We start from the raw sequence: 10,128 nt of genomic DNA on the forward strand, positions 1-10,128 counted from the left end.
GATTAATAAAGGGGAGAGGTCTCTATATGATTAGAGATGATTGCAAATGTCATTGCATTAGGAACACATGAAAGTTGGGACTGTATAAAATGTGTAAGATTTGGAGAGGGAGGGAAAAGGCACTCAAGAACAGGGACATGATAGGAGCAAGGAAAAAATGACAGTAGAATAAAACATCTTCAGTTATACATGTTTACCACAGAATTCCTCATCATTTCCTTACAAACATACTTTTCCAGCTACCCCTTCTCAGTTAATGCCTTGCCATTTTTGCCTATCCTCCATATTGCTGTCAGATTTAAGGTCACGTAAAGCTAACAGTAATCTCAAATCCTCAACTATTCCTCACTACATGCAAAAAACAGTATCAACGTCAAAGACCTTGAAACAGTTTTGAAGACTGCCTCCTTTTACCAAATCATTTCCAGAAAGAATTCTCTCCATCCCACATATCCCCTATATCTATACCTTGGCTGCCAGCCTCTAATCACCAAGGTTACCTCTCACAGCATCCTTCTAGGTCTTGCTCAAATTCCACCTCATCCAGCAGGTTTCCCTTCTTCCTTCCCACTCTACATTTAATTCTCCTCTCCCTTGGTCTCCAATTGCACTTTGTGTTTGTATCATTATTATAGTCCTTTCTGTAATGTACTTGTATTAAGCTTATATTCAAATATATCTTCCTCACCAAATTGTGAGCACTTATAGGACTGTATGCCTTACATATTATAAGTACCAAAAATGTGGTTTGATTTTAAATCTTGAAAGTGAAAGTTGAGTCTTTACCTCTGACTTAAGGGGAGATGTTGAGTAGGGGTATTGTAGGCAAATTGTAAAGAGTTTTTATTGGAATATATTAATCAGTTTTCTTCATTTAATGAGGGATAGTTTCTGACAGTTTAGTGAAAAAAATCACATAAGAGATACTGTATAACAAAGTTGAGGAAGAATTTGAGGTGAGGTAACAATTTAGAATAATACTAAATCATATTGAGCAATAAAAGCCAAGACTAGATTTTAAATTTAAATATAAAGGATCAGGGGACATAGCAAGGCTGGGTCTGGAAGTGACAAAACAAACTGCAGGCTGAAACAAACTACTGGTGTCTCAGGAACAGCCAGAAAACAAGAAGAAGGAAATCTTTTCTTCTCTCCTAATGGAAAAAATTAATTGGAGTCCAGTGGTCAAAGGAGAAGCATGGTTTGCAGAGACCTTGTCCTGGCCTCTTATAGCTGAGTATAGACAGGGGGTTTTACATTACTTTTATGCCAGTTTTCTTGTCTCCAGAATAGTAATAAAAGTAAGACCAATTGTTTATTTTATAATAGAATGACAAGCATTTCTTTAATTCATTTTATTTTTTTTCTCAGAAGCATTAAAATACAAAGTCTAATTAGCTAAGTATTGCTCAATATATATTTGTGAATTTTGCATTGCCTCATTACGTGCAAAAATCTTTATTGACTCTCATCCTGCTTACTCCTGACAACTTTGGTACTTTACCAAATTAATATAATTCTGTTCTCAAATAATTAGTAAACGATGTAGCTCCTGAGTTTTTTCCAGGAACTTTTCCAAATAAGAAGATTAATCAATGGCTTCTCCTTTGCTACTAAATAAACTACCATTTTTCAATTAGAATATAAGATAATTTAAACACTATTAATGGATTAAAATGCTGGGTTCTTTTATAACTTTGCATTCTGAACTAATAATATATTACTTTTAAGAGGATCATGAAGTTTCACTAAATAAAAGATCTTATATTTTAAAAGTGCATTTTTGAATGTGAAAAATAAAAAATCTTGTATAAGCACCACAATCTATAAATTTCTACAAAAAAATTACTGATTCTAACATTAAATGGGTAAACTTGGAAATACTGCTAACTATACCATAAAAATGAGAAAAGTTAAAATTAATGAAATATATTTTAAATTATGCTATATGCTATGACTACTTAAAAATTGTTTTGTATTGTTTTCATTTTTCAGGAAGCTACTAAAGGACTGTTCTGAAGAATAGGCTGAAAACAAAAATATAAGAATTATTAGCTATTTTTTTGGGCAACAGACAAAAGTCTATAGCATTTTCATGAAAATATACTAAAAATATTTTTATAATATATACAATGTACTAATTAGCTTTAAACACTAAAATCAGATTTCTTCAAAATATAAATTTGTTTTGATTCTTTATATTGGTATGTTCTTATTTCATTTCAATAAACTTCCAGAAATCTGTTACTTGGAAGTAGATATGACACCTCTAAGTTATTGTACCAACAAATCCTAGAATCCTTTAAATAATGGAAAGAGCTTGTCAAGTTCGGACTTAAGAAGCTCTTTACATCAGATTGGAAGCATTTTAAGTATTCTTTTTAATACTTGCGGGGGGGGGGGTGGTTCTTATTTTCTCTATCCATTTATAAGGCTTTGATTTCCAACAATGTAAGCCATTCTAGTTTCTAATGATTTTGGAAAGACAAGATTGTTTTCACACAATCTGAGATGACAATCTCATCTCAGATTTTTCACACTGAGTTGCTGTCTTTCAGATTCACAGTAATCCCAGGAATCCTAGACTGTCCTGTATTTCTGGATCTGCCAAACTCTGGCCAATATTCTAAGAAAAGTTTTCTTGTCCTTGGAATGATCTTTTGGAATAAGTCCAAACTTCTTCTCTGCCTACCCCTCCTTCCCACTCAAAACTGCCACTACGAAGAGCATGACTCCCCTCAACCCCAGGCACCAGTTGAGGGTTGAGGGGTTCCTTTAACTGGTGGATGCTTATTCACTGTTTCCTGGATGAATGAAGCATAAAGTGTGGCGAAGTCAACAACAGAACAGAACAGACTTATTTTCAAGAAGGTAAATTAGAGAATGCAAAAAAGCTACAGACTAATGTAGCTTAGTTAACCGAACTCTCTAATACTATTGAAAATAGCAATTCTTTACACAGAAAATTCTAAAGGGAATACTTAGTTTGACAGAACTCCTAATAAAGACATTGAAGCCATATCCAGAGCCTTCCAGCAAGTGACACTCAGCAAACATCTGGGACAGCTGAGAGAATTCAACAAAGCCCATACCTTTATCTCTTGTATACCATTTCCTAGTACATTCACTTCAGATCATTGTTAATCTTACTTAGCAGAAAACATATAAACACTTACTAGGTGGTAAAATCAAATATCTTGGTATAAATGTGGCATTTCATTCATGTGAGCAGTATCTATTTGGTGTTCTAGTAAGTAGGAAGGCTACAAGAAATAACATGCTATGCCTTCCCTCGAAGAGTTTTCAGGATATTTGGGGAAAGAATGGAAACAGACCATTTCAATACAACATGGATCACTGTCTCAGGGAGAGACAGACAGAGAGACAGAGACAGAGAGAGGGGGAGAGAGAGAGAGAAAGCATGAGGTTGCTAGCAATATGGAGGCCTTAAGCCTTGTTCAGGAGAGCTACCTAGAAGGGCAGTCGAAGAAAATTGGGAGAGGACCACTGAAGGCCTAGGGGCTACGGAAAAAGTTCACATGAACAGCTGCAAAGGAAATAGTCACAACTTCAAAGGAATTGCAGGTAAGTGATCCCTGACAAGGCAGTCCTCAAAGTAATACATGAAAGCCCCTTCATGAGGAACATTTGCCATGTCCAGAGAGCATTGATACTTGATTGTACAGCACCAGGTAACACAGCACTTTTATACTCCTCTCAGTTCCAACCCTGGTGGAGTGAAAAACCTCTGTTCCTGGGATAGGGAGGGGGAAAGAGACTCAACATGGGCCATTTCATGCTAAGACTTAAAAATCAGTCTTCCTAAAGCAAATCCAGTTTACTGTTCATTCCATGATACTTCCTTTCTGTTAGAAAACTAAATTCCAAAAACTGCAATTCCAGCACCTATGGAACAAATTCCTACATTTGGGTTCTGGAAGAGATACAAAAATATTCTTCACACCAGAACATTGTAAAAGCCATAAAATTGTCCACCATCTGTATTCTTTTCTTACCTAAAGGTTTAATTCAGCCCATTGGAGTTTTTTTGTCAAGATATTTTCTGTCAGTTTTTAATAAGGAAATTTTCTAATACAAGTTATATGGCAGTAAAAGGAATTTCTAAAAATTGTTTCTTAGCCACAGACTTTGTTAAAAAGTTCCTGATTTAACTGCTTTAGGTTTCTGGCTGTCTGCTTTTTAAGAACTTTCTAGAATAATCATAATACATAATTGCTTATTCCAGATAAATTACAATTTAATTACTGCTTTTAAAAATGTTTGAATTATTGGAATCCATGGGCAATATGGCTTCACATATCCCTTATTCATATGCTAAGCAACTTTTATTTTTGCTTTTAAATTTTTTTGCATTTAAATATTTCTCTGAACATTCCTGTCTTAGAAATTAATGTTAAAATTCTTAAAATATTTTTTATTGTAAGAAGTGGCTATCTAGCTCTTGAACAAGTAATAAAAATCCTTTGGTGTGTGAATGCTCTTCTATCTAAGACCTGAAATGTTGGTGAAGTAAATATGTTGTTCCAATTTTGGTCAAAGTAAGAAACAGAGAATAAGAAGTTAATAAGAATAGCTTCTTGTATTTCTCATGGTAAGAGAAATGTTTATATCTTGTACTACTCTCTACTCTTTCCTAAATTCCATCACCTTCTGATCATTGCAATGACTTCTAGATGGTCCATCTGTTTTCACCTTTTATTCATTTATCCCCAAAAGTGCTATTTAAAATACCCCTAGCACTAATAATAACAATAATCAATAATAAAGGTTTATCACATGTTCACTACATGCCAGACACTATGCTGTGTGTTCTACATGGACTCTCTCCTTACAGCAATCCTATGAGGATAACCTTATTCCCTTCTCCAAATGAGGAAACTTGAAATGTTGAAAGGTTAGGTTAAATTCCCAAGTTCACAGAGCTACTAATGGTAAAGCTGGGATTCAAACACAGACAATTTAACTCCAGAGCCCAAATTCCAACATTTAATTGCTTCCCACTTTTCCTCAAGCATGGGCAAGTGCTTCATTGGGAAGAGTTTTTAATCCAAATTCCTGTTCAAATTCTTGGTTTATACTTTACCACTTCTGTGCCCTCAGGCAAGCTCTTAGTTTCCCTTATTCTCAGTTTCTTCAACTACAAAATGTGGAAAGTGTGGTATTTGAAGACTGATGGTATCACATATATGACATGTAACACAGTGCCTACAGGCGGTAAAATGACACACTCTTGTTTTTATTTCCATAATGTGGCCTATATCATGTCAATCCCTGGCCCAGTAAACCACTGGGCTTCTTATTACCCTGTAACAGTGCCTGGCATGTAATAAGCACCCTGTGAGTGCTAAGTATTAGAATTATTGGCTAGGCACAGGGCCACCTAGAACAAAGGCAATTTCCCAGCTTCACTTGCAGTGAGAGCGATCAACTTCTGTGCAGTGGGTTACAAAAACAGACATTATCTTGTGGCATATTCTAGAAACTGCTAAAACAGCTATTATGCATCCCTTTGCCCTTTCTTCATCCTTTCCTGTTTTTCCTGCTACATGGAGCAAGATGGCTTCTGAGACCTGGAGGATAAAGGCCAGTGCTTTTTACTGCTCCATAACTTGTGTTAGAAAATCTCCTTACTAAAAATCTACAGAAAAAAACTTGACCAAAAAAAAAAAAAAAAAAATTCCAGTGGATTGAATTGAACCTTTAGGTAAGAAAAGACTAAGATGGTGGACAATTTTATGGCTTTTACAATGTCCTTGTGTGAAGAATATTTTTATACCTCTTCCAGAACCCAGAGAGCTCAGCTTAAAGGAGTCTGGGCTCCTGACATTGTGGTGCCCTATACCAGCCCTGGCTCCTTCAGGGTTTCATTGTTATTTGGTGGTTATCCTTACATCTCCCGCTTTCATCAGATATCTGAGATGGCAAAATTTGAAAGGAACAAGGGAACAGAGAGTTAATCCTTCCTAATGGGAAAGGTGGACAATGCCAGGGTTATAATACCCCATGCATCTTTGAGTTACTACCTATACCCTCCCAAATGGAAATGCTTAAACTTTAATCTGAGGCCAGGCGCAGTGGCTCACGCCTGTAATCCCAACACTTTGGGAGGCCAAGGCAGGCAGATCACGAGGTCAGGAGATCGAGACTATCGTGGCTAACACGGTGAAACCTCGTCTCTACTAAAAATACAAAAAGTTAGCCGGCGTGGTGGCAGGCACCTGTAGTCCCAGCTACCCGGTAGGCTAAGGCAGGAAAATGGAGTGAACCTGGGAGACAGAGCTTGCAGTGAGTCGAGATCGTGCCACTGCACTCCAGCCTGGGCCACAGACTGAGACTCCGCCTCAAAAAACAAAACAAAACAAAAAACAAACAAATAAAACAAACAACAAAAAAAATACCTTTAATCTGAATCCATTATGTGTTGGGTTGGGGAACTACTGAAACAGTGGGAGGGTCTTGACCTTTTTCTAAGCTCATCAGTGGGCATTTTCAGCTTCCCCATGATGGTAGTAACTGCAAGGAGTGTTCAGTCTCCAGTGAAAGAAATACTAAAATTTATTCCCCCAATTTCCCCTCCCCAGAGAGTAGCTACAGACACACTGTAAGACCAAATAGGAAAAGTGTGCCATAGGGGACATAGTAGGTACAGCTACAAACCTCTTATTGCCTTACTTGCAAGTCCTAATACAGTACTGTAGTTGTTATAATTCCATCATTCTGAAATTAGGAAGATGGTCATGGAAAAACTGTTCTAAGAACGCTGTTCACCCATGAATGCTGACTTTATTAGATAAGTTTTTTTTTTAGGTTAAGAACTATGTATTCTTTCAACTTCTCTGAAGTGCTTAGCACACACTTTGCCCATGGTGTTAAATAAACTTTCTAATAAACCAATGATTAGGTAGCATAATGAAACTTTTCCTATCCTAGCTTTTCGAGATTAAGAAGTCTTTTCAAAATATTACAGAAACTGCACTTTATCCTGACTTACAGCCTTAATGTTTGAAGTAGCAGTGTATAAAATTCACACCCAGTTATATACTGAGTAATTATGGTTGCTATGGTAATGGGCTCTGTGCCTATAAGCAAAAAAATCTAATTCCTTTTGTGCAAGATATTTATGACTGTGCCTGGCTACATGGCAAGAGTATTTTCCTTTGGTTTTTCGTTACAGTAATTTATGCATTTAGGCAGATGATCCTTTATATATATAAATTCTATAAATTCTTAGGAAGAAAAAATTAATTTATTAAGTTCTTCACATCAAAAATTTCTAGTATGATTATGAGTTCAATTTTCAAGTGAAAATCATCCTTAAGGATTTAATTTCAAATAAGAACTACAGTATAAAATATAGATTTAAGTTAATTTTCACTGTATGAAATGTACAGTATACATAGACTAACTCCTTTAACGAGAATTCTGGCATGTCTTAAAGGGCCATAGGTGGTTAGAGGGAGATCCCCAAACAAACAATTCAAAATTAAGAGTTTAAAAAGCAACAATCAAGACACATATCCTCCTAAGTGAATTTGAATTGACGGACACTGAAAAATTTAAAAAGGTCAGTTACTATGAAGAAGGCTGTGCCTTAACAATATTTATATTAATCAGATAGCAAAGTACCAAAGTGACTTAGAGGAAGGAAAATAGTAAAATACAAAAGACTAAGTTAGCAGATCATTTTGCTATCCAGATGTGCTGAAATTATGGACACTGAGAAGAAAGAATAGACAAAACTTGGCAACAGATCTTGTTATGAGATAAATATCCCATGAGTGGTATATAAAAGCCTGGAGAGAAAGGGGAAGGGTTGTAGGTGTCCTAGTTCTGACAGCTGCTCTTTCATCCTATGCCTTTAAAACAAAGGGAATAAAGAAGGTAGAAGTGGGGGTATGGAGGGTTGAATTCTGGCTTTCCCTCCCTGTTTCCCTTTGTTAATATATTGCTAGTAAACATGTCTACTTCTGGTTGCTGATGACATAAAATTCACCTCTATTCCCTGGAAGCACTATTCCATGTTGTGAGCCAAAGGGGATTGTCCTGATCTTGAAGATAATAAATCTGTTTGCTTTTAAGCTTTCACCAATTTTATTGCTGTATTTCCAACACATTTCCACATATGGTATGATATTTAATTTGCAAAAGAAATCTGTAAAGTAGGAATTACTAACGTAATTTTGCAGATGAGAAAACTGAGGCTTAAACTTGTTCAAGGTCAAAGTCACGACGTCCGTCATGCTGTAGCTCAATGAATGAGTCTCTCATTGTTTCGTGTTGTTTTATTTCTACTTTCTCAATCCATGTCCAAGATAGATTATGTTACAAACTACTGTTTTATGTTGGTTGTATGAATTTCAATACATTTACTGTTAGAAATAACAAAAGGTCTTAGACTCCCAGATCCTGTTCAGATCAACTCTACTTAATTCATAATATAGCTGAACTCTGTTATAAATCTAATAACGATGTGGACATTAGCCAGAAGTATGATGTTGCTGAACCTCACTACTGAACACAAAATGAGAATTCACCTCTTTTCATTTGAATGTATTTCTACTAAAATATATGAATTATTTTTCTCGATTTCTATCCAAGCCCCTTCTGAAGAAACCTGGTTAACTAAATTGTTACTAAATCTTGAGTCTTCCTGTATTTAGCAATAAAAGTTACTGCTAATTGTAATAACAATTATGAGGAAAAATTTATTTAAATGCTTCATAGAAGGTTAATTTTCATTTAATAGAAAAGAAATAAAAATGCTGCTTCAGACTGTTTGATTTCTCTATTAGGCAATTGACCCTAACTAGTATATGGTGATTTTGAATATTAAAAAAGAAGTCATAATTTTCCAGAATACTGAAGTTTATTATTTTGAAAGCAAGTAAAATTCCCCAGTGGGAAGATTAATAAAACAATTCATTAAAATTCTCATCAGAAAATCCTATGCTTTAAATGTATCTGCTCAAAGCTGTCACTCTATGAATGGCAAAGCTTTGTTTTACTTGATCAAGAAATGAATGTGACTTTATGATCTGTATTCAACTGTGAACAGCTGCTCATTAATAAAAAGCCATTAAAGTTCAAGTCAGAACAGCAGGTCTAAAATTGTGTTTCAGGGAAAAAAACCCACCCTTTGGTGAAAAGCCAGGGAACTGGGTTGGGAAAGATCTGGAACAGAGGGCTGTGTTTGCAGTCTGCTCCTACCTCCTGGGCCAGGTCAGGTGACAAGGCCAGAGTTAGCCCCAGCTGGAGAACTCAGAACAAAGCCTATGTAGGCTTTGAAAGGGGAGAGTAAGTGGTTGGCTGGAGGTTGATAGTGTGAATAAATCAAGCTGGTAATTGGGCAGAGGCTGATCAGAAGCTTTAGAGTGAGCAAAATAGTTGGACTCAGAGCAGGCAGAATTAACTGTATTCCATTGAGTAAAAGAAATTCATATACCAGGTTCTATCCCTTATGTTCCTCCCATTTGACATTTGGTGGTTCCCTATTCCCACTCCACACAAGCTTTGGGGAGAGGACAGGACTTAAAGTTGCCTGTTTCCAAGAGGTGGTCCCTAAACCCAAATCCAAATTATTGACTTGTGATCCCAATTATGGACTTAACTATTTCACAAGATGATTTTAAATATTATTTTATAGTTATTACTAAAGTAAATTTTAAATTTGCAGTCTTTAGCGAGTTTTGTTTTCTGTTTGTTTTGCTATTGTGTTGGGAAACAAGTACTCAGTAACTAGGTGTTTCTGGAAAAGTATATACCTTTCGTTTTGTTTCATTTGGAAAGGCAAATTTAATAAAGAAAACTGAAGAATCAGGAAAAAGAAAATATCCTAGGGCATAATAAATCATCTAAAGCAATCAACTCTTTAAGAAAAAAAATTAAAACATGTTTATATCCGAATATAGGTTATTTTGGATTTATTTAATTAATTAATTTATTTTTTTGAGACAGGGTCTTGCTCCGTCTCCCAGGCTGGAGTGCAGTGGCCCAATCATGGCTCACTGTAGTCTCGACCTCCTGGGCTCAGGTGATCCTTCCCACCTCAGCCTTCTGAGTAGCTGGGACTACAGGCACGCGCCACCAAAGCTGGCGAATTTTTAAATT

This window comes from Theropithecus gelada, chromosome 8, assembly GCF_003255815.1.
Source record: "Theropithecus gelada isolate Dixy chromosome 8, Tgel_1.0, whole genome shotgun sequence".
NCBI lineage: Eukaryota > Metazoa > Chordata > Mammalia > Primates > Cercopithecidae > Theropithecus > Theropithecus gelada.